This window comes from Bombina bombina, chromosome 7, assembly GCF_027579735.1.
Source record: "Bombina bombina isolate aBomBom1 chromosome 7, aBomBom1.pri, whole genome shotgun sequence".
Taxonomy (NCBI): domain Eukaryota; kingdom Metazoa; phylum Chordata; class Amphibia; order Anura; family Bombinatoridae; genus Bombina; species Bombina bombina.
The window spans coordinates 118,830,706-118,856,658 of NC_069505.1; the positions used below are offsets into that span (position 1 = coordinate 118,830,706).

The 25,953-nt window shown below is 35.0% G+C and overlaps 2 non-coding genes across 2 annotated transcripts; both read left to right on the plus strand.

The window, feature by feature from the left end:
* The first annotated feature begins 14,192 nt into the window (after positions 1-14,192).
* On the plus strand, positions 14,193-14,264 carry TRNAC-GCA (transfer RNA cysteine (anticodon GCA)). The gene has a single exon. It is a non-coding gene; the product is annotated as a tRNA-Cys (tRNA).
* A 1,893-nt stretch (positions 14,265-16,157) lies between these two features.
* On the plus strand, positions 16,158-16,229 carry TRNAC-GCA (transfer RNA cysteine (anticodon GCA)). Its single transcript has one exon. It is a non-coding gene; the product is annotated as a tRNA-Cys (tRNA).
* The last annotated feature ends 9,724 nt before the right edge of the window (positions 16,230-25,953 follow it).

The following is a 25,953-nucleotide window of genomic DNA, read 5'->3' on the forward strand; positions in this document are numbered from 1 at the left end:
TAGAACAGCAGGACACAGCCCCACACGACAATACCTTACTGCTCTGCCCGGTCCTAACAGAGTTGGAGCATTGGAGCGAAACATGTCTTGAGGTACCGCAGATAAAGCAGATCGGATCGGCCAGAAAACGAATCTAAGACACGATCTAACCCCAGTACCAAACGCCTCAACCCATCTGCGCAGAGATTTGACTATCCTACTAACCTTTTGTATGGCGGCGTTGACCTGTTGGTACGACTTTCAGGCCCGTCTGTCGCTCTTCTCATCAGCTTAATAGATCAGCCTCCACAGCGAAGATTCTCATCTCATACTCCTTCCGGACTAGATCAACAACGCAGAAGCGGTGTCGGTTAAAGATCGAAGCCTGGACAGTTTCTCATGGGACAGTACATGTTCTTTATTTGGTAGCAGCCCTAATGGACATAGAAACGTTTAATATACCACCTTAACGTAGATAGGGGCTAATAACTTATGATAAGCTAAACTTGATTAATACCTCTGCTAGCTCCAGTTGATCCCTATCACAAGTATATATATTTAAGTTCCATTGTACTACACTGCCTGAATGGGGGGGAAAACTTTACATACCGTTTGTTGACTTTTTGGTTATCATATCCCCACAACACAATGTTGATGTTGTCATGCTTGTACTGCCTTATATGATGTCCCCTAAGCTCCGTTTGTGACCATTTAGCCATCTTATAGCCAATTTCCCTTTCCCAGTCAGAACAGCATTCGCTTAGGCCACCTGTCTGTTTATCTTCCCACAGTTTCCTTACCGTTGACCAATTATGTTAATTATTGTATTAAGGTGTTTTATATTCATATGCATGCTTCAAAAGGTTTGTTATAGCCCCAGCAGTATATTATTTGACTTGAACTAGGGGTTGATTTATACCATATATTTACTATAAGAAGCTAAACTTATACTGGCATCTTGTATCTAACTTTTAGTTACTTTTGCATTCTGCTGTAGTTTAATGCCATATTTTGTATGCATCATAGGTCTCAAGTCTGCATTTGATTCATTGCACCCATATACCTGAATATGTATGTTAGAATTATACCCAGCTTAGTGTAGACGATTATTAATTGTAACTCCCCATATTCCTCTATTCCTAGGTTTATAATCTTCGCAGGGATATTTACAACATTATATGATGCCTTGTGTTCTGGGATCTGAATAACCCTTAGCTTAATTTTGTGCACCAATTATGAATGTTATAAGTCGGGACCCAATGCTTACAAGCTCATTTAAACACAGCCGCTCAGTTATACTCCTAGTTTAACATTGTGCCTCTCTAAAATCTCCTGGTTTTCTAATCCTAAAGACCCTGATTTAGTTTCTTTGCCAGTTAGCTTACTTACATCCCTATGTCATTAACTACATATCCGCCATCTCTATTTAGAGCCAATATATACTACTTCCAGCATGATGTATTATACTATTATACTAGAATGACAACATCTCAGATGGTGCCTATATCTTTATTTAAAACTACTTGATTCTAAGATCCAAACACTGCTCTGTTTATAAATATTGATCCCTCCATTATTGGTGGTGTATGGTTATGGGCGACGTATAGCATATACACTAGTTAATATCATGCCAACCAGGGCCTCACAGATACAGTCTATACTACTTCTCAGTTGTGACGTCGTCCCTAATTAGGACTCCCATTTTTTATATACCAAGGATGCATGCGAGAGTTACATTGCAAGCTTTATTATATTTTTGTTCCTAGGAAATGATATGACCTATATTGAATTTAATATTAGTACAAATTATCTGTTTCTGTTGGGCCCCTCTCCTCCCTTTCCCGCCGGTACTTGTTGCCTGCGGGTCATACCCCTACTCCTTTTTCCCACATCGCCTATAGCTGGCATTTCCCTAGGAGAGGGGCTCACCCAGAAGTCCCCTATACTCTATACATACTAATGTCCCCCCTCCACATAATGTTGATGAGAGATACTCTCATTCATTTTATAGACAGCGAATTTACTTGTATCACATGTTGGATTAAGCCTTCTACTTAAATATGACCCCTCTCTGTATAATAGCGCTCAGTTAAGATATATGGTATGATATGTATGACCATCTTCCTGATGTTAGATTAGAGCTCCTACAACTATTAAGATAATTTGCCCTGTAGTTTTTATTTTCCCAGTATCCTAATTGGCTCCGCCCTCCACTTCCCCTCATTACGAGCGGCCCTTGCCAGCTGCATTCCCCCCCCCCACATACTCAGACCTCTGAGAGGTTGGTTAAAAGACAATTCCCTATCTCCTATCGTTTATAGTGTATAAAATACTTCTTATCCCAAGATAAGGATCATTAGTTGAATAATATAAAAATTGAGGTCTCATTGATATATGTTCCAGCCACCTGTGTTTCTTATATTTTATTTTACCTTTTCCTTTCATGGTGACAGAAATGGTATTATAACGCTTGTCAACTGTTCTACTATTATTTATATGTATATATGACATCAATATGGGTTAGATATTGTGAGAACAACTACTTCAGTGGTGCACCAATGTTTTAGCCCACATTTATTTCTTGGATGAGAAATGTCTTAGTGTCTTTATTATTCCTGATCCGTGCCTGGACATATTGTTTGTTCTATTGTTATTACTTATTACCTCAATAAAAATTATTTTAAAAAAAATAAAAAAATTTAAATGATTGGAAAATCAGGTTGGACGTCATAAAGGAATAAGTCATCATTTAGCTACAAGAACAGTAGTTCCTAAGAAGCAAGCACAGTATAAAATTAATAGTGCAGCTATTCCATATATACAGAAAGTCTTTGATTATTTACTTAAACAAGGAGTACTAAAAGAACAATACAGTCAGAAAAACTTGCGGTCTATCCAGTTCCAAAACCAGACTGTACTTAAGTTGTAGGATGGTGTTAGATTATAGGGAATTTAACCGAGTAACTCCAAGGGTAGTAACACAAAATACACATGCACCTTCCATTTTGCACAGTTTGCAAAGGAAAACTTATGTTAGACTTAGCTAATAAATTTTTGAGTCATCCTATTACTCAAGAAAATTATTAGTTAGTTCAAGTGCATTATTTACTTCAGATGTAGTGAATTTACTATCTTTCGGATGCTTTTTTTTCCCCGCACCTTTTAAATACCGCTGGTATTTAGAGTTCACAGAAGGGCTGCGTTAGGCTCCAAAAAAGGGAGCGTAGAGCATATTTACCGCCACTGCAACTCTCAATACCAGCGGTGCTTACGGACGCGGCCAGCTTCAAAAACGTGCTCGTGCACGATTCCCCCATAGGAAACAATGGGGCTGTTTGAGCTGAAAAAAAACCTAACACCTTCAAAAAAGCAGCGTTCAGCTCCTAACGCAGCCTCATTGTTTCCTATGGGGAAACACTTCCTAAGTCTGCACCTAACACCCTAACATGTACCCTGAGTCTAAACACCCCTAACCTTACACTTATTAACCCCTAATCTGCCGCCCCCGCTATCGCTGACCCCTGCATATTATTATTAACCCCTAATCTGCCGCTCCGTACACAGCCGCAACCTACGTTATCCCTATGTACCCCTAATCTGCTGCGCCTAACATCGCCGACCCCTATATTATATTTATTAACCCCTAATCTGCCGACTCGGCTATCGCTGACCCCTGCATATTATTATTAACCCCTAATCTGCCGCTCCGTACACCGCCGCAACCTACGTTATCCCTATGTACCCCTAATCTGCTGCCCCTAACACCGCCGACCCCTATATTATATTTATTAACCCCTAATCTGCCGCCCCAATGTCACCTCCACCTACCTACACTTATTAACCCCTAATCTGCCGACCGGATCTCGCCGCTACTATAATAAATGTATTAACCTCTAAAGCTAAGTCTAACCTTAACACTAACACTCCCCTAAATTAAATATAATTTAAATCTAACAAAATAAATTAACTCTTATTAAATAAATTATTCCTATTTAAAGCTAAATACTTACCTGTAAAATAAATCCTTAATATAGCTACAATATAAATTATAATTATATTGTAGCTATTTTAGGATTTATATTTATTTTACAGGCAACTTTGTATTTATTTTAACCAGGTACAATAGCTATTAAATAGTTAATAACTATTTAATAGTTACCTAGTTAAAATAATTACAAAATTACCTCTAAAATAAATCCTAACCTAAGTTACAATTAAACCTAACACTACACTATAGTTTAATTAAATACAATACCTACAAATAAATACAATTAAATAAACTAACTAAAGTACAAAAAATAAAAAAATATTTACAAACATTAGAAAAATATTACAAAAATTTTAAACTAATTACACCTACTCTAAGCCCCCTAATAAAATAACAAAGACCCCCAAAATAAAAAAATGCCCTACCCTATTCTAAAATTAAAATAGAAAAGCTCTTTTACCTTACCAGCCCTGAAAAGGGCCCTTTGCGGGGCATGCCCCAAAGAATTCAGCTCTTTTGCCTGTAAAAAAAAACATACAATACCCCCCCAACATTACAACCCACCACCCACATACCCCTAATCTAACCCAAACCCCCCTTAAATAAACCTAACACTAAGCCCCTGAAGATCTCCCTACCTTGTCTTCACCACGCCGGGTTCACCGATCGATCCAGAAGAGCCTCCGATGTCTTGATCCAAGCCCAAGCGGGGGGCTGAAGATGTCCATGATCCGGCTGAAGTCTTCATCCAAGTGGGAGCTGAAGAGGTCCATGATCCGACTGAAGTCTTCTATCAAGCGGCATCTTCAATCTTCTTTCTTCCGGATTCATGTAGTTCATCCCGCCGACGCGGAACATCCATCTTCACAGACGACTTCCCGACGAATGACGGTTCCTTTAAGGGACGTCATCCAAGATGGCGTCCCTCGAATTCTGATTGGCTGATAGGATTCTATCAGCCAATCGGAATTAAGGTAGGAAAATTCTGATTGGCTGATGGAATCAGCCAATCAGATTCAAGTTCAATCCGATTGGCTGATCCGATCAGCCAATCAGATTGAGCTCGCATTCTATTGGCTGATCGGAACAGCCAATAGAATGTGAGCTCAATCTGATTGGCTGATTGGATCAGCCAATCGGATTGAACTTGAATCTGATTGGCTGATTCCATCAGCCAATCAGAATTTTCCCACCTTAATTACGATTGGCTGATAGAATCCTATCAGCCAATCGGAATTCGAGGGACGCCATCTCTGATGATGTCCCTTAAAGGAACCTTCATTCGTCGTCTAGTCGTCGGAAGAAGAGGATGGATCCGCGCTGGAGGTCTTGAAGATCAGCCGGTCGTCATCGGATGGAAGAACATAGAAGATGCCGCCTGGATGAAGATGTTTGCTGGTCCAGATGTCCTCTTCTGCCCGCTTGGATCAAGACTTCAGCCAGAGGATGGATGTCTTCAGCCCCCCGCTTGGGCTTGGATCAAGACATCGGAGCCTGGACGGATTGCTGATAGCCGGTGTGGTGAAGATAAGGTAGGAAGATCTTCAGGGGCTTAGTGTTAGGTTTATTTAAGGGGGGTTTGGGTTAGATTAGGGGTATGTGGGTGGTGGGTTGTAATGTTGGGGGGGTATTATATGCTTTTTTTTACAGGCAAAAGAGCTGAATTCTTTGGGGCATGCCCCGCAAATGGCCCTTTTAAGGGCTGGTAAGGTAAAAGAGCTTTTCTATTTTAATTTTAGAATAGGGTAGGGCATTTTTTTTATTTTGGGGGTCTTTGTTATTTTATTAGGGGGCTTAGAGTAGGTGTAATTAGTTTAAAATTGTTGTAATATTTTTCTAATGTTTGTAAATATTTTTTTATTTTTTGTAACTTAGTTCTTTTTTATTTTTTGTACTTTAGTTAGTTTATTTCATTGTATTTATTTGTAGGTATTGTATTTAATTAATTTATTGATAGTGTAGTGTTAGGTTTAATTGTAGATAATTGTAGGTATTTAATTTAATTAATTTATTGATAGTGTAGTGTTAGGTTTAATTGTATGTATTTAATTTAATTTATTTATTGATAGTGTAGTGTTAGGTTTAATTGTAACTTAGGTTAGGATTTATTTTACAGGTAATTTTGTAATTATTTTAACTAGGTAACTATTAAATGGTTCTTAACTATTTAATAGCTATTGTACCTGGTTAAAATAAATACATAGTTGCCTGTAAAATAAATATTAATCCTAAAATAGCTACAATATAATTATTCGTTATATTGTAGCTATATTAGGGTTTATTTTAAGGTAAGTATTTAGCTTTAAATAGGACTCATTTATTTAATAAGAGTTAATTTATTTAGTTAGATTTAAATTATATTTAACTTAGGGGGGTGTTAGGGTTAGACTTAGCTTTAGGGGTTAATACATTTATTATAGTAGCGGCGAGATCCGGTCGGCAGATTAGGGGTTAATACTTGAAGTTAGGTGTCGGTGAGGTTAGGGAGGGCAGATTAGGGGTTAATACTATTTATTATAGGGTTATTGAGGCGGGAGTGAGGCGGATTAGGGGTTAATAACTTTATTATAGTAGCGGCGCGGTCCGGTCGGCAGATTAGGGGTTAATAAGTGTAGGTAGGTGTCGGCGAAGTTGAGGGGGGCAGATTAGGGGTTAATAAATATAATATAGGGCTCGGCGGTGTTAGGGGCAGCAGATTAGGGGTACATAAGTATAACGTAGCTGGCGACGGTGTGCGGTCGGCAGATTAGGGGTTAAAAAAATTTAATCGAGTTGCGGCGATGTGGGGGGACCTCGGTTTCGGGGGACATAGGTAGTTTATGGGTGTTAGTGTACTTTAGAGCACAGTAGTTAAGTGCTTTATGAACCAGCGTTAGCCCACAAAGCTCTTAACTCCTGACTTTTTTCTGCGGCTGGAGTTTTGTTGTTAGATTTCTAACGCTCACTTCAGCCACGACTCTAAATACCGGCGTTAGAAAGATCCCATTGAAAAGATAGGATACGCAAATGGCGTAGGGGGATCTGCGGTATGGAAAAGTCGCGGCTGCAAAATGAGCGTTTGACCCTTTCCTGACTGACTCCAAATACCAGCGGTAGCCCAAAACCAGCGTTAGGAGCCTCTAACGCTGGTTTTGACGGCTACCGCCAAACTCTAAATCTAGCCGTTAATTTCCAGAAATTGAAGTATATGTGAATGATATATATTTTTCACATGATAGTGAAGATGAACACATAGAAATCTTTGATAAGATAATGACAATATTGCATAATGCAGGTTACGTTGTATCACTAAAGAAATCTCAAATTGCGAGACAATTACTTTTTTGGGATTTCAATTTTCTGAAAGGGAGATCTGAGTAAGGTTTATCTGAGAGTTTGAAAGAAAAAGGAGCAGTCAAGTCCAAAAAACACTTTCATAATTTAAAGTGAATGTAAATTTTGATGCTAAAGTGCCCGGTTTTTAAAAGTTCGATTAAAAACAGGGGCACTTTAATTCATCAAAATTTACATTTCACTTGTGTTGTAAAAAAATACTCACCTTTTAATCTTGGCAGCCGCTCCAGCTTCCTCCACCCGTCGCAAAGCCTCTTCCTGGGTCTAAAATGTGGAATCCAGCTTCCTCCAATCACGGCATTGAATCAGACACTGATTCCCCAGGGGGGGAAGCCGTGGTTGGAGGATGACCCATCCATCATTTCTGAGGAAGCTGGAGCAGCTGTCAAGTTTAAAAGGTAAGTATTTTTTTACAACACGAGTGAAATGTAAATTTTGGTGAATTAAAGTGCCCCTGTTTTTAATCGAATTTTTAAAAACCGGGCACTTTAGCATCAAAATTTACATTCACTTTAAAAAGGGCATGTCATTTTAAACAATTTTTAAATTTTATTTTAAAATGCAGGTCTGTCAAAAGAACTGAAATAAGGAGACAATCAGCAGAAACTTAGGTAGATGGTAATTACAGAGGTAAAACGTGTATTATTATAACTGGGTTGGTTATGTAAAACTGGGGAATGGTTAATAAAGGGATTATCTTTCTTTTTAAGCAACAAAAATTCTGGTGTTGACTGTCCCTTTAACATGTCCACATTCTTTAAAACAACTACGTAGCATAATTGGATTACTGAATTATGCAATGTTTTTTATAGCTGATTTCAATGTGTTAATTGTACCTTTGCATGCCACACATTCAAGGGAGATAAAATCTGAAACAAAAAACAAAAACACCCTTTCAATGGACAACTCTGGAAGAGGATGCACTTAAAGGGACAGTATACACCCATTTTCATATAACTGCATGTAATAGACACTACTATAAAGAATAATATAGACAGATACTGATATAAAAATCCAGTATAAAACAGTTTAAAAACGTACTTAGAAGCTCCCAGTTTAGCAATGTTCATATTGTTATCAGGAACACCCAGGGAAAGTGGCTAAATACCAGACACCCCCCCATTCCCCTTCTTCTGTATATGAAAAGACTTTACACAAACAGGAGCAAGCTGAAGTAGGTATACATCAGTATTCTCCTAAAACTTTGGGGCTTGGATAGGAGTCTGAAAATCAGAGCAATGTCATTTAAAAATAAGCAAAACTATACATTTTGTTTAAAAAAAATGCATTAATACAGAGTACATAGCACAAAAAGATAGTGCTAAAGCTCTTTCAATATACATTAATGCATCACCAACAGCAGCTTATGTTAGGCTGCTTAATGCAAATGAGACAATTCCCATAGCACTTCTATCTCATGTATATTCACAAACAGAGATACAATTTACTGTGAAAGAGAAGCTTTTATCAGCTGTTAAAGGGACATAATACTCATATGCTAAATCCATTGAAACTGATGCAGTATAACTGTAAAAAGCTGACAGGAAAATATCACCTGAGCATCTCTATGTAAAAAAGGAAGATATTTTACCTCACAATTTCCTCAGCTCAGCAGAGTAAGTTCTGTATAAAAAGTTATAATTCAGCTGCTGCCCATTATATGAAGAAATGAACACAGCCAATCAGCATCAGCAGTGCTGAGGTCATGAACTATCTTACTGTGATCTCATAAGATTTGACTTATCTCATGATATTTCATTGTAAACTTCCTTACACGGAATAGGGAAATAAAATGAGTGTGCACAAAGCTCAATCCTTCTGCTGTCCTGGGACAGACATACTGATTTGCTGCTTAAAGTCCTTTGCAATGAAATTTGAATACTTAGGAAATTTGAGGTAAAATATCTTTCTTTTTTACATAGAGATGTTCAGGTGATATTTTGTAGTCAGCTTTTTTTTAATTTTGCTGCATCACTTTCACGTGTTTCAACATTTGGGTATCATGGCCCTTTAATATAACAATGTTAAAATCAAGACAGATTGCACTTCATAACTTACAAAACTATACCAGACTAGAAGAGACTAAAAATAGATGAATACATTGGTTTTCTATTTTGGAAGACCCACAGGTACATTTTGTACATGATAAAAAATATGCCACCTCTAGATGACTTAGCAGTACCAAAGCAACCCTCAAACTAGAATGTACAATCATATCCAAATAATTACTATTCTGCTATTTATTACACTGATGGCTCAGCATTGTGAAATCTGACATTGCTGCTGACATTAAAGTTACCATCTGTTTTTTTCAAAGGACCAGTAACTACAGCAGATTTGCATAATTAACAAATGCATGATAAAAAGACAAAACAATATTAAGGGTAAATTTACCAAATGTTGAGTAGACATAATTCGCTATAGCGAATCGTCCTCTTGACATCACTAAATGCCGACAGCATACGCTATCGGTATTTATCATTGCACAAGCATCTCTTGCAATGCCGCCCCCTGCTCACTAACGGACAGGTTAAGGAGCAGTGGTCTTATGAGCCTGAAACAATGGGACTCCGGAGCAGCATAAATTAGTAGTATAATTTGTTTCTGGAAAATGTCAAAGTTATGTCTAGTTCCATTCCCCCTGTATCATGTGACAGCCATCAGCCAATCACAAATGCATATATGTATATTCTGTGAATTCTTGCACATGCTCAGCAGGAGCTGGTGACTCAATAAGTGTAAATATAAAAAAAATGTGCACATCATTAAAATCTGATATTTCACTGACAACAAATACTGCATGAAACCCACATTTTTTCTTTAATGATTCAGATAGAGAATACAATTTTAAATAACTTTCTAATTTACTTCTATCTAATTTGTTTTATTCTTTTGGTATCATTTGTTGAAGAAGCAGCAATGCACTACTGGTTTCTAACTGAACACATGTCTGAGGCAATGAAAATCGGTATTTATATGCTGCGACCAATCAGCAGCTAGAACCAATGTTCTTTGCTGCTGATGAGCTTGCCTAGATAAACCTTTCAGCAAAGGATAACAAGAGAAGGAAGCAAATCAAATAATAGAAGTCAATTGGAAAGTTGTTTAAAATTGTATTCTCTATCTAAATCATGAAATAATTTCAGCATTAGACATTAATTACCTTGCCTTTTGTTTTTCTTTCTCTATTACAAACATCTGCAATTACATCCTCTATAAAAATATAAGATATATTTATTTATTTTTTGTTGAAATTATTTTTATTAAAGTTTTGACAATGAAAATGATATGATATTATTAAATGTATTATTAGTACCCCAGGCAGTTTTATCATAAGCCATATTTGCAACATTTTGTTTCACACAGGAAGTATAGTTACATTATATTTTATCTGTTACTATTTTGGCTTCCATTTGTAATTTTATCCTTTCTATTACTACATTTACTGGACAATGTTTACTGTAAGACATTTCTGGAACAGGTAGTAAACAACATAATCACCTTTAATAATATGGTGTTTTGCCATACACCAAAACCCAGGCCAGCCTAATGAAGAAATCCTCAATCTATTTGTTTAGGCTACCACTGGAAATAGTTTCCCATAAGATTCAAGTGGTAGGAACAGTCTGAACATCTATACCAGTTTGTTTTTATGTTTGGGTTGCGACTGCTTGGTGCGATTAGACTTTCAGTTGTTATATTACAAAGGTTATTCTCTGCTTTGCATGAGTGACTGTAATATGTTGTATTTAAAAACATTGGATATCTAGGCCTTATACATGTGTCCCATTTCTTTAGATTCAAAAACATTTCATTATCTCCATTGTCTAGGTAATGCTTGCTACTTCAAGTTGAAGCTTCTCAAATAATTGTTAAAATCCTTCATCTGTATGTGAATCTGGCATACACCATGCTGAATACAGTGTATTAGTACAAAACACTGCTCCATTATAAGATTCAACTCCTTCCGGTACTCTGTAGTCTTCCTCTTTAGCCCCTTCCACAATTCTATACAAGATTTATTATGATAACTAGGAAGGAAACCCTGTGTTTAGATAAAATATAGGATATGCTTTATATTTAACTTTAATCTCTTTAGTAAACCATCTTCTTGTCCCTTGGAAGTCTACATAATAGCAATGTGAAAATGTTGCAAAACACATTTTTTTTCTCTTTATGTCTTTTGCTTCCAGTATTCTTGTAAAGGTAAGTCATATTCTAAAGTCTTAGCTTGTATCATTTTCATTTGTCCATTTATAAGTTCTTTAACAAATTTTCTTTCTTTGATATAAAAGTTGAATCTAGAAGTACCACAAGATATTCCTAATACTTTTTGTTTTTGTACTAAAGGTTTTGAAAATGGCTTACAGCACATACCTTGCGGTAGTCTAAAGGTCTTTATCTCTACAGGTTGGAGACTGTAATGCACAGATCTCTTTATTCTTTAAATCGTTGGATCTTCATGAGTTTTAGGCTGATTCCGTGGCAGAACAGCTCCAGGACTTATTGCAAGATGATTCCACTGTAGACGAAAGACTATCATACAGGTTGAAATTAAAAGAACCATAATTGCAAAAGGTATTAGTATTGCATATCCCAGTAGTTTGAGTTGTTTATAATTGAATTAGTACTTAAAAGTGCTCAGACCTTGCTGCTGAATCAATGTTCTTGCAGATAATATAATACTTATGACTGGTACAACAGGATAGAATCGTGTAACTGGTGTTGAAGTTCTAAAATAATCTGTTTCATCCACCTGTTCTTCTTCTTCTCTACATTATAATATAAGGGTGTCATAGTCTCTGGATTAGATTCAAATAACATAATTTGCAATTGATTATTTATCTGATTTGCTTCGTCCAGTGTCAGCCACTGAGAGTAAGTCAAGGAGTTTCTCATCTTTTGTCTCAAATTTAGAAGCAGGTTTCAAATGATCAATACTGACAATCTGGTATTTGCCTTGTTTGCCTTCTATAACTAATGTCCTTAAATTAATCACACTCTTTACCTTTTACGTCAAGGTTTTGCAGATTGTACTCTCTCCTGAACAAACTAACCAACCTTTTGTGTCCAAGCTGACAATAGATTAGGTGTATAAGCAGGTCATGCAAAACAATCACGCATTTCTTGTAAAAGAGATAATTGCTCTAATCTCCCTGGTGTAGAAATGTGCCCAGTATTAAACACTGTATTCATAGGTAAATCATATCATAATTGACAAGGTGTTCTTCCAGAAATAGCAGAAGGTACAATGTTCAATCAAACTTGTACATAAGTTAACAATGGATACCACTGTTTTGGGCGGTTAGTTAGTAACTTGGTTAAAAGTTGTTTTACCTCAGCATTTTTTTTTCTAAAACTTATTTGAGGATGATAAGGTGCACTGATTTTCCATTTAATATCAAAAGATTTAGCCCAATCTTGTGCTAGAGTAGATGTAAAAGCTGGTCCAGCATCAGAGTGTACCAAATTATATTACCTATTTTTTATTTTATTTTTTTACTAAATTCGAAAATTTTTAGATAACAAACATTACAAAAAAAGACAATAAAAAAAGACAATAAAAAAGTTGCTTTCTGTGGGGATGTAGCTCATTAGAAGAGCATTCAACTGCACATAGAAATGTCCCTGTTTGAAATCTGAGTGTCCCCCTTTGCTTATATCTTGATATTTAGAAAATGCCATTCAAATATGACTTTTAAAAATGTGTATTTAAAAAGTCTGATTATTGATAGTAATTATTCTTATCAATGTATAAATCTAACCAAAACTATTTTTAAACACATATTGTAAAACACACATTAAACACACATTGTAAATACTTCACTTGTATATATAGGGCTCCATGTACTAAAGCGTCAATTTTCTCGACAACAACATGTCTGGTTGACTCGCTCGAACTCACAGCTAGCGAGATGCTGCCCGCCCGCCATATGTACTAAAAAACATCCTAAAAAATCTTGCGTCTAATCCGCATCGAGCGCAGGTGAATGATTCATACATCTGACGCCTCGCTAGTTGCAAATGTACTATTATTTGCTTACAACTTGTCAGTCATGTTTGTCCCACGTGACTGTAGGTGTCACAAATGTCAGATTTGTCACGGGAACTTATTGCAGCACTATATAAAGTACAATTTATCTATTTTGTCAGACTTCATAATTCCCGAACCTGAAGCTTTTCGAAGACTTTTATTTTTATTTAAAAATTAAGTATGGCTACTTCTTGATTGGATTCACAGACAAACAAATCGAAGAATCCACACTTCTCACACCAGCAGAACCTGGTTCTTCTTGATATGGTTCTCGACTCATATGACTATTTATTTGGTTGTCGTGTGAAGCAAACTTCCAGTATCCGAAAAAAAAGTATCTGGACTCGTATCAGCAATGCTGTCAGTGCTCAGGGACCTGGGGAAAAGGACGATGACCAGATAAAGAAAAGGTACAACGACATTAAATGATTTGCCAAAGCCAAATTGGCAAAAGAAAAAAATTCTTCACGTGCTACCAGAGGTGGAGCACCTTATGTCGCAGATCTGACCGATTACGAGCAGAGACTGGTGCAGCGTTTAGGCCCTGAAGTTATCGTCTGGATTACAGATGATTGTGATAGTGACCAAAGAGGTACAACATTTAATAACTATAATAAATTTGTAGTATTTTAATTGTGCTTTTATAAAGCTTCCATAAATATTTAAATTTGCATGTATATCACGTCATAGACAGTTTGTTAGTATCTGAAATACCATTCAAATCTAAAGAGTAGTAATTAATCATAAATAAATACAAAAATATTTGACAAAATTATTGTTACATAATTTTGTTTTTACTAAATTCTGTACATTTTCTATAACACACATTACTAAACAGGTAATATAACTATTTTCCATGGGGATATAGCTCAGTGGTAGAGCATTCGACTGCAGATCGAGAGGTCCCTGGTTCAAATCCGGGTGTCCCCTTTGTTTATATCTTTATCAAATGCCATTCAAATCTGACTAATAAAAATGTGTAGTATTTAAAAAGTGCTAATTGATTATAATTATTAATCTCAATTTATAGATCTAACCCACACTGTTTTTAAACAAATAAAAGTAAATTGATAATACTTTACATGAAGATATAAGCTTCTAATCCAATGTTATCTTCAAGATTGAGTGTGAAAAGATAACCTTTTGAAGATACTTTCAAGAAAGCATGATCATTTTAGATTGATATCCTCAAATTATATTATTGTGATAAACAATAAATAATTTACTATCTAAAATATTAATAATGGTATAATATAGTTTGACCAGACTTTCTGATAGTCATAAATAAGTTGATTGTGCTTTTATAAAACCTCCATAAATCTTCACATGAATATCACTTCATACATGTTATTGATATCTGAAAGTCTATTCAAATGTAGAGAGCAGACATAAATGATAAATAAATACAAAAACATTTTACCAAATTATTATTACATATTTTTTATTTTATTTAGTTATTACTAAATTCTATACTTTTTAGATAACAAACCTTACAAAACTGAAAGTATATGGCAATTGTCAGTGGGGCTATAAATCATTGTTGGAGTATTTGATTGCAGTTTTAGAGGTCCCTGGTTCAAATCCAGGTTTCTCCTTTAATAATACCCTTGTATTTAGGAAATGCCATTCAAATCTAACTTAAAAATGTGCCTGTTGATTGTAATTACTCATGTCAATTTATACATCTAACCAACACTATTTCTAAACAAATAAAAGTACATTGTAAATACTTTACATAAAGATATAAACTGTTAGCCAAATGTGATCCTGAAGATTGAGTGTGAAAAAAATAGCCCTTTGAGGAAACTTTCAAGAAAGCATGATAACTTTAGTATGATATCCTCAAATTATATTAACATTAAGAAAGACAAATAATTGACTACAATATTAATAATGTTACAATATCGTTTGACCAGATTTTCTGGTAGCGATATATGTGTATTGTGCTTTTATAAAGCCTCCAAAAATCTTCACATTTTCATGCATATCACTTCATACACAGTTTGTTGATATATGAAGTTTCGGTCAAATGTCAAAAGTAGACATTAGTCATAAATAAAAACACAAATAGTTTAACAAATTATTATTACATAATTAATTTTGTACTAAATTCTATACATTTTATATAACAAACTGTACATAAAATGCTTTGAAAACTTGTTTTCCATTGGGTTATAGCTTAGTGGTAGAGCAATTGACTGCAGATCAAGAAGTCCTTGGTTCAAATCCGTGTGACCCCTTTGTTTATACCTTATGAAATGTCATTCAAACCTGACTAATAACATGTGTAGTATTTAAGAAGTGCTTATTGATTATAATTATTCATGTCAATTTATAGACCTAACCCATGCTGATTTTAAACAAGTAAGAGTACATTGTAAATACTTCTCATAATAATGTAAACTGCTAGCCCAATGTAATCCTTAAGATTGAGTGTGAAAAAATAACCTTTTGAGGAAACTTTTAAGAAAGCATGATAACTTTAGAATGATGTCCTTTAAATGATATTAACATTAGGAACAACAAATAATTGACTAAAATATTATTAACGGTACAATGTAGTTTTACCAGACTTTCTGATAGTCATAAATAAGTTGATTGTGCTTTTATAAACCTCGATAAATATTTAAATTTGCATGTATATCACTTCATAGACAGTTTGTTAGTATCTGAAAGACCATTCAAATGTAAAGAGCAGTAATTAATGATAAATAAATACAAAAATATTTGACAAAATTATTGTTACATAATTTTTTTTTTTACTAAATTCTGTACATTTTCTATAACACATTACTAAACAAGTAATGTAATTAATTTTTGCATGGGGATATAGCTCAGTGGTAGAGCATTCGACTGCAGATCGAGAGGTCCCTGGTTCAAATCCGGGTGTCCCCTTTGTTTATATCTTTATCAAATGCCATTCAAATCTGACTAATAAAAATGTGTACTATTTAAAAAGTGCTTATTCATCTCAATTTATAGATCTAACCCACACTGTTTTTAACAAATAAAAGTAAATGGTAAATACTTTAAATGAAGATATAAACTTTTAATCCAATGTTATCTTCAAGATTCAGTCTGAAAAGATACCCTTTTGAAGATACTTTCAAGAAAGCATGATCATTTTAGATTGATATCTTCAAATTATATTAACGTGATGAACAATAAATAATTGACAATCTAAAATATTAATAATGGTACAATATAGTTTGACCAGACTTTCTGATACTCATAAATAAGTTGATTGTGCTTTTATAAAACCTTCATAAATCTTCACATGAATATCACTTCATACATGTTATTGATATCTGAAAGTCTATTCAAATGTTGAGAGCAGACATAAATGATAAATACAAAAACATTTTACCAAAATGTTATTACATATTTTTTTATTTTATTTATTTAGTTATTACTAAATTCTATACTTTTTAGATAACAAACCTTACAAAACTGAAAGTAGACAGCAATTGTCAGTGGGGCTATAAGTCATTGTTGGAGCATTTGATTGCAGTTTTAGAGGTCATTGGTTCAAATCCAGGTTTCTCCTTTAAAGGGACACTCAAGAGTAAAAATTAAACTTCAAGATTCAGATTCAGCATGCAATTTTAAACAACTTTCCAATTTAATTCAATCAACAAAATGTGCACAGTCTTTTTATATTTACTTTTCATTAGGCACCAGCTCCTACTGAGCATGTGCAAGAATTCACTGCATATACGTATATGCATTTGTGATTGGCTGATGGCTGTCACATGATACAGGGGGAGTGGAAATAGACATAACTTTGCAATTTATTTAACAAAAATCTACTACTCATTTGAAGTTCAGACTAAGTGCTATTGCATTGTCTTCTTATCATGCATTTGTTGATTATGCAAATCTACTGTATTGACTGGTCCTTTAATAATACCCTTGTATTTAGGAAATGCCATTCAAATCTAACTTAAAAATGTGCTTGTTGATTGTAATTACTCATGTCAATTTATACATCTAACCAACACTATTTCTAAACAAATAAAAGTACATTGTAAATAATTTACATAAAGATATAAAATGTTAGCCAAATGTGATCCTGAAGATTGAGTGTAAAAAAATAACCCTTTGAGGAAACTTTTGCGAAAGCATGATAACGTTAGTATGATATCCTCAAATTATATTAACATTAAGAACGACAAATAATTGACTACAATATTAATAATGTTACAATATCGTTTGACCAGATTTGCTGGTAGCGATATATAAGTGTATTGTGCTTTTATAAAGCCTCCAAAAATCTTCACATTTTCATGCATATCACTTCATACACAGTTTGTTGATATATGAAGTTTCGGTCAAATGTCAAAAGCAGACATTAGTCATAAATAAAAACACAAATAGTTTAACAAATTATTATAACATAATTAATTTTGTACTAAATTCTATATATTTTATATAACAAACTGTACATAAAATGCTATGAAAGCTTGTTTTCCATTGGGTTATAGCTTAGTGGTAGAGCAATTGACTGCAGGTCAAGAAGTCCTTGGTTCAAATCTGTGTGACCCCTTTGTTTATACCATATGAAATGTCATTCAAACCTGACTAATAACATGTGCAGTATTTAAAAAGTGCTTTTTGATTATAATTATTCATGTCAATTTATAGATCTAACCCATGCTGATTTTAAACAAGTAAGAGTTCATTGTAAATACTTCTCATAATAATATAAACTGCTAGCCCAATGTAAAAAACTTTTAAGAAAGCATGATAACTTTAGAATGATATCATTTAAATGATATTAACATTAGGAACAACAAATAATTGACTAAAATATTATTAACGGTACAATGTAGTTTTACCAGACTTTCTGATACTCATAAATAAGTTGATTGTGCCTTTATAAAACCTTCATAAATCTTCACATGAATATCACTTCATACATGTTATTGATATCTGAAAGTCTATTCAAATGTAGAGAGCATACATAAATGATAAATAAATACAAAAACATTTTATCAAATTATTATTACATATTTTTTATTTTATTTATTTAGTTATTACTAAATTCTATACTTTTTAGATAACAAACCTTACAAAACTTAAAGTAGACAGCAATTGCCAGTGGGGCTATAAATCATTGTTGGATCATTTGATTGCAGTTTTAGAGGTCCCTGGTTCAAATCCAGGTTTCTCTCTTAATAATACCCTTGTATTTAGGAAATGCCATTCAAATCTAACTTAAAAATGTGCTTGTTGATTGTAATTACTCATGTTAATTTATACATCTAACCAACACTATTTCTAAACAAATAAAAGTACATTGTAAATACTTTACATAAAGATATAAACTGTCAGCCAAATGTGATCCTGAAGATTGAGTGTGAAAAAATAGCCCTTTGAGGATACTTTCAAGAAAGCATGATAACTTTAGTATGATATCCTCAAATTATATTAACATTAAGAACGACAAATAATTGACTACAATATTTTTTTTTTTTTTTTGAAATATTTTTTTATTTTGAGCATACAAAAAAGAAAAAATACAACAAGCAGAAAGAGAATACAGAGTCATAAACTTCTCCAGCTTAGACTATTTAACACATTGTAAAAAAGAAAAAAACCCAAAAAATTACATTTACAAGTCTCTGGTCCTCCCAGGACAATTAATAGTCCATATCTCTGTCTCTCTCTCAAAATTTCCTTGGCTCAATTTTCCATTTTCTTTTGTTTGAAATACCATGACATCGATAACAGATGTACAAAAACCAACAAAATTTACACCGCAATTAGTTTACCTTTACAATTTTGGTGAACAAGTGAAAAATAAATCTTATCTTTCTTTTCTCCCTTCTTTCTTTCTTTTCTTCCCTTTTTTTTGTGGAACTTCCCTAATCACAAAAATAACCACACAAAACAAAAAAAAAAAAAAAAAAAAAGTTATTACCCTCTCTCCCCCCCCCCCCCCCCCCCCCCCATCCACCCGCCCTCCACATATTTCCATGATTATTTTATTTAATTTAACCATTGTATAGGTAATACTTCTGCTGCAATTAATTCAATAAATGGAGCTGTATTTCTAAGTGGCTCTGTAAACTGTATTTGTTGCTCTATTGGCCATGAACAAATATACTTCTTCCATTTCTTGAAAATTTTTATAAATGTATTTCGGGCATCTACTCTCAGGTTTTGTCTTTCAATAATCATCTGTAGCTTTATGTTGTTAACTAGTTCACTTAAACTGGGAGCTTGCTTATTTTTCCATATCTTAAATATTACATTGCGTGCCAGTAGAATCACAATATTCAGTAATTGCCTGTCCCCCACTTTCTCCTTATGGAACAGAAAAAATATTGCTATGGAGTCTAATACCACCACCTTGTCACCAAGATATTTATTAACCCAGAATTGTACCTTTAACCAGTACTGTTGTACCTTGGGGCAACTCCAAAGGCAATGTAATATATTAGCCCTATCTTCACTGCATTTATGGCACACATTTTGTTGTGTCGTTACCCATTTACTCATTCTTTCCGGTGTTAAGTAATAGTTATTTATTAACTTGCGTTGTGATTCTCTCAGATTAACCCTGTCTGTGGTCTCTTCTGCTCTTTTAATGCTACTTGTTATGTCCTCTTCTTGTATATTACCAAAATATTTCATAAATTGGTGTTTCAGTTTATTTATATGTTGTTGTCCTATATTTTTCAGTATCTGCTGGTACCAGTATGATATTGATCTAAAGCCTGCCTTATATATTTTTAGACCTGCATCCGTAAACTCTTGCCCCCAATCCGTACCATGTTCACTATTTTTTATTTCTATGTAGTGGCGAGTTTGTAGGTATGCATAAAAATTATTCACCGGGAGTCTATGTTCTATTGCTAAATTTTCATATGTTTTAATCCCGGTGTTATCCAACATCTTAAGTTGCACAAATTCTTTAATACCTTTTTCCTGCCATTCCTGGAATACTATATTCTGCAGCCCTGGTTGAAAATCCACGCACCCGATTATTGGTAATATTTTAGAGACCTGATAATTTTGTCCTAAAATTTTACAATACTTCTGCCATGCCAACACTACATTTGAACATGTTAGTAAATTGCTGATATTACTTGGTAACTTCTTGTGTGGGCAGTGTAGTATGGCTTTTAAATTGAATGGTTTAACCATTTCTGCTTCCAGCTTATAATATGTGACATAGTTTGATTCTGTGAGCCAATCAAGGCCAAACTTTACTAGGGTAACAATGTTGTAATATTTAATACTTGGTAAGGCAAATCCCCCTACTTGCTTATTTTGTATTAATTTTTCCATTGAGATACGCCCTTTCTTTTCCCCCCAAATAAACCTTCCACATGCCCTGTTATATTTATCCAGATCCTTTTTCAAAATAAAAATGGGAAGATTTTGCATCAAAAACAATATTTTTGGAAAGAAGATTGTTTTTAACAGCATGACCCTAGCGGATAGGGATAGATAGTACATGTTCCATTTGTCTAAATCTAGTTGTATATTATCAAAAATATCTCTGTAATTTAACTGGTACCATTCTCTGGGGTCCCTACTTATTCTAATTCCCAAATAATTAATATAATTTACTTCCTTGAAGATGCAATTTCGACTATATCTGTTTTTTTTCACCCACATAAGTTCTGATTTATTAGGATTAATTTTGTATCCTGTAAAGGAACTAAAATTGCCTATAATTCCCAGCACCAAAGGGATACTATTAACAGTATCTTTTAAAAACAATAATATGTCATCGGCATATAAAGATATCGTCATTTTTTGGTTACCTATTTCTACTGCTTGTACTTTCTGCCTGATGTAAATTGCTAGGGGCTCCAGCGCTAAGTCAAACAACAAGGGTGATAGTGGGCACCCCTGTCGTGTACCCTTTCCGAGCGTTATATACTGTGATAATTCCCCATTTACTAATAATTGTGATCTTGGTTTGTTGTATATTGACTCTATCAGCTGTATGATATTTCCTGAAAACCCAAAGTTTTCCAGGGCTGAAAACAGATGGTCCCATACGATGGAGTCAAAGGCCTTTTCGGCATCAATTGTAATGACTGCAAGATCCCCAACTCCATGGCATGCGACCCGCCGTCCCCCCTCCTTACCAGTATAATTGTAGTAATCTAGCATTGTTAGGACTTTGCGCATATTTCGTACTGCGTTTCTCCCTGGTATGAAACCTGCCTGATCGGGGTGTATTAGTTCCCCTATGATTATTTTTAATCTCTCTGCAATAACCGCCGTTAAAATATTGTAATCTTGGTTTAACAGTGAGATTGGACGATATGAGGCTAGGTCCTCTGGATCTTTACCTTTCTTATGGATTAACGTAATAACTGAATCTGCAAAGTATTGCGAGTTCATCTCTTTGTTCATATAATATTCATTGTATAGCTTGATAAGTGTCGGGGTCACTAATTCTACTGTTGACTTATAGAACTCTGCAGGAAGACCATCTGGCCCTGCCGCTTTCCCTGCCTTGAGTTTTTTAATAATTTTTACAACTTCTGTCTCTGTAATTGGTGTATTTATTTTAAGCAGTGCTTCTCTTGTTATTTGGGGTAACTTAATCCCTTGCCAAAATTTCTCTTTCTCCTCCTGATTTATCTGCTGTTTGGAATAGAGATTTGAATAATATGTATAAAATGCCTGCCTTATTTCTGAAGAGGAGTTTAGCACTCTGTCCCCTGTTCTGATTGTTGTTATTATATTCTTTTTACTGCGAAATTTGATTAACTTAGCAAGATGTTTAGCATTTATACCTTGTTGTCCTTGATAGACCGCCCTTGCTTTTAAGTCTTCTCTAACCCATTTTTCTTTAAGAAAGTTATCTCGCTCCGTTTTTTTAGATATATAACTGCCCCATGTATCTTCATTTGGGTTTCCTTTATACTGCTCAAATGCATTTCTGAGCTGGTTAGCCAGTTGCATCTCCCTAGCCTTATATTTGCGGGTCAACAACACCATATGCGCCTTGACCTCCCCTCTAAGGACAGCCTTGCCTGCCTCCCACAGAATTTCCGTTCTATTCATATATTCCTTATTATTCGTGAGATATTCTTGCCATGTTTTCTGCAGCCAATTTACAAAATGTGGGTTGTTATACATAAACCCTGGGTAATGGAATGTGTTTTTATTTTTGCCGGGTCTAGATGTGGTTGAAATCTTGAGTGAGATTATTGCATGATCTGACAATATTATGTCTGCTATATTTGTTTCTAATTCTAATTTGAGTAATTGTTCTTCTACTAGGAACATGTCAATACGTGAGAAGTTTCTGTGTGCCTTGGATTCACATGTGAATGTTCGTTCGTCCGGATGTTGCAGCCGCCAAATGTCATTTATTTTTAGTGTCTTAACAAAATGTCTCAGATACTTTGCTTCCCTGTAATTTTCCTGTTTACTTCTGATTTTAAATGTATCAATATCAGGGTGTAATGTCATGTTCATATCCCCAGCAATTATCAGATTTTGTCCCAGATATGGTGTTACTTTTTGTTTTATCTTTTACCAGAAACCCTTGTCTAGACCATTAGGACCGTATATATTACATATGGTCCATATCTCATTCCCTGACTTAATTTGTGCAATCAAATATCTCCCATCCTGATCTACTTCTTGCTTTAGTATATTGTAACTCAGATTTTTATTAAAGAGTATCGCTACCCCCCTTTTGCGTTTGTTACACGGTGTGGCAATTATCTCCGTAATCCAATTTGTCTTTAATTTCTCTATCTCTGGTCTTTTCAGGTGTAATTCCTGCAGGCATATGATGTCAGGTTTACCTTTTTTAAGCATTTTTAAAACGTTTTTACGTTTAGCCGGAGAGGTTATCCCTCCCACATTCCATGATAATAGGCTTAATGTATTAGGTGTAGCATTCATTCCTTAACTAAATTGTATTTTGTGGCTTAAAAAGGGGGCAAGAGACACCCGGACGGGTAAGCAGAGAGGAGAGGAGCCAACCCTGAGAGAGGAGGAGAGGAGCGTGAGAGGGAAGAGAACAACACAAACAAAAAAAAACACAAAAAAAAAAGGGAAGTTCCCTCCTATACATACCCAAAAAACTCCTGCTATAATATTATTTTTATACATTTAATTGATAATGTTGTGTCAATCAGTATATTGAGCTGAATAAGATTTTACACTGCAATATTGATTTCATCGCAAAAGGCTTTTGCTTCATTCACCGAGTTTAAAGCAATGGTGCCCTCCATACTTAGTACCATTATTTTGGCTGGATACCTCATGTTTGCCTTGAGCCCAGCTTTGATCAGTGCTGTACAGAAAGGCGCCATTGCCCTACGCCTGGTGGATGTCTCTTGAGAGAAATCTTGAAACAAGTATACCTGTTTGTTCTCAATCATGAAAGGTTGTGCTCTTCTATAGTGGCTCATCACATTAAACTTATCCTGAAAATTTAAATATTTGATCAATACCATTCGTGGGCGTACATTACCATCTATGGACTCTTTACTATTCCCAATTCTGTGTGCTCTTTCAACTTGTAATTTCGTGTTGCCTAACTATATTCCTAGCAGGCTAGGCAGAATTGTCTCCCCAAACCTTAATAGATCCGTGTACTCCTTTGTTTCTGGGAGTCCCACTATTCGCACGTTGCTGCGCCGTGACCTGTCCTCAAGGTCATCTACCTTGGACTGCAACGTTTTAATTTTATCTGTATATAAATTCATATTTGTTTCCTGGTTGTACATTTTATCTTCTAGGTCTGAGACCCTATCTTCAACTTCTCTCATTCTGACCGCAAATTGCTTCACCTCTTGAGAAAGATCCAATATCTCTCTTTTGATTATCTCAAATTGCGGTAAAATTAAATCAGCAAGTTGATTTATTGTTAACTGTGTCTCTATTTTTTTTCCTGGGCTCTCTGGATCTATTTCTGTGCTGCTTTCCTGCAAAACTTTCAACTTTTTGTCTTTCTTGACCGGCATATTAGGGGATCTATTTCTCATATTCGTGATATACTTATCCATAAAAGGAGGTATAAGAAGAAAACATGGATAAAAATGGGTATGTGACAATACTAGTTTCCTTCTACTTCTGTGGTATTACTCCTATACTATGCTGTAACCTCACTTGTCCTTAATATTACTTGGAGTGGAGAGACAATTTTGTCTCTTAACCTAGATTCTTAAGTGCTTTCCGTGCCCCCAATTATCCCAGCCCCTTATGCGTGTCTTTGGCCCTACCCTTTAATATTGTGATTAAATTAGTGCTCTTTTTCTTAATCAACACCTCTTCGACTCAGAACCTTTATTACTTGTGTGTGCTTAATGGCTGTCCCCTCCCTTTAGAGGGTTGGCCTTATCATGTGTTATCTAAAATGTGTAGTACCCACTTTTAGCCACTAAGGGCTTTGCTCTTTTATGCTTTCTATTATATAGATAGTGTTACTAATCAGGTATCCCCAATTTGCCTTCCGCCCAGACACTCCGACAATTCTTTCACCTATATATTTAAGTATTCTAATTGTTAGATCTGCTTTCTGGCTTTATTGCCTTTGGCTACTGTTTTTCTTGTAAGAAAGCCAAAAATCAATTTTTAATCCTCTTCTATCCTGTTATGGGAATGCTGTTTTTTATCTGCCTAGCTATACTACACGCCCCACCTGTTGTAGATAATATTCCCTTGTACAACCATTCATATTAGGCATTTTTGCAAACTAGCATATTGCATTATTACCAACTTCATCTCTTAGAAAAACAAATAGCAAAAAGCAAAACAAAGACAAAAAAAAAGGGGAAAAAAAAAAAACAAAAAAAACTGGCAGGTGAATATCACTAAATCACTTTTTACACGTGTCCCTAAAAAAAAAAAAAAAAAAAAAAAAAAGTCCGTCAGTAGCGTCCACACTTTATAAGCGTAATGTCCTGCTTTTACTGCTTTTACTTTTCCCTTTTCTTCCACCTTTTAATGTTGCACAGATCTAGTTCAGTGTTCTCTGTGTAACTATTATCTAGCCTTTACCAGACCTTCGTGCTCTGTAAGAGTCTGCGCCCACTCTAAGGCGTAACTATTCGTTAGTTCCACAAGGAGAGTTCAATGCTTGCTGTGCCTTTATATAAACATCCTTTCTGTACTGCACACTTTCACTTTAAATCCACCTTGTTTGCAATATTGTCGTATAAGACACGACCTTTCACAGTCAATAAACTTTTTGCTGTATCGAGTCCATAGTATCTCTCTTCACCACAGGCACACACTGCTTTTCTGCTTCAAGCAACACAACTTTGTATTTGCAATCTTGTCTTGTGAGACACGTCCTTTCTCAATCAATAAACCATTTGCTGTACCTAGTCTATGGTATCTCTCTTCACCACTGACACACACTGTTTTTCTGCCTCAAGCAACACAACTTTATGTACCATTACGTTAATCTTATGATACTTGCGGTTTTGCAGCTCTGGTACTTGCGTGTCTGTCCCTGGCTTTTAATCCTCGACTCCGGACCACTCACCGTTAGTTTATATCCTCCCCACATCGGGCACGATACCTCGCATCCGGTGTAGGGCTGCTCCGTCACACGGGTCATAGAAACGGAATTATGAAGATTTTTATGGTTTACCATTCAGAGTCGCGCCTGCAGACTGTTAAC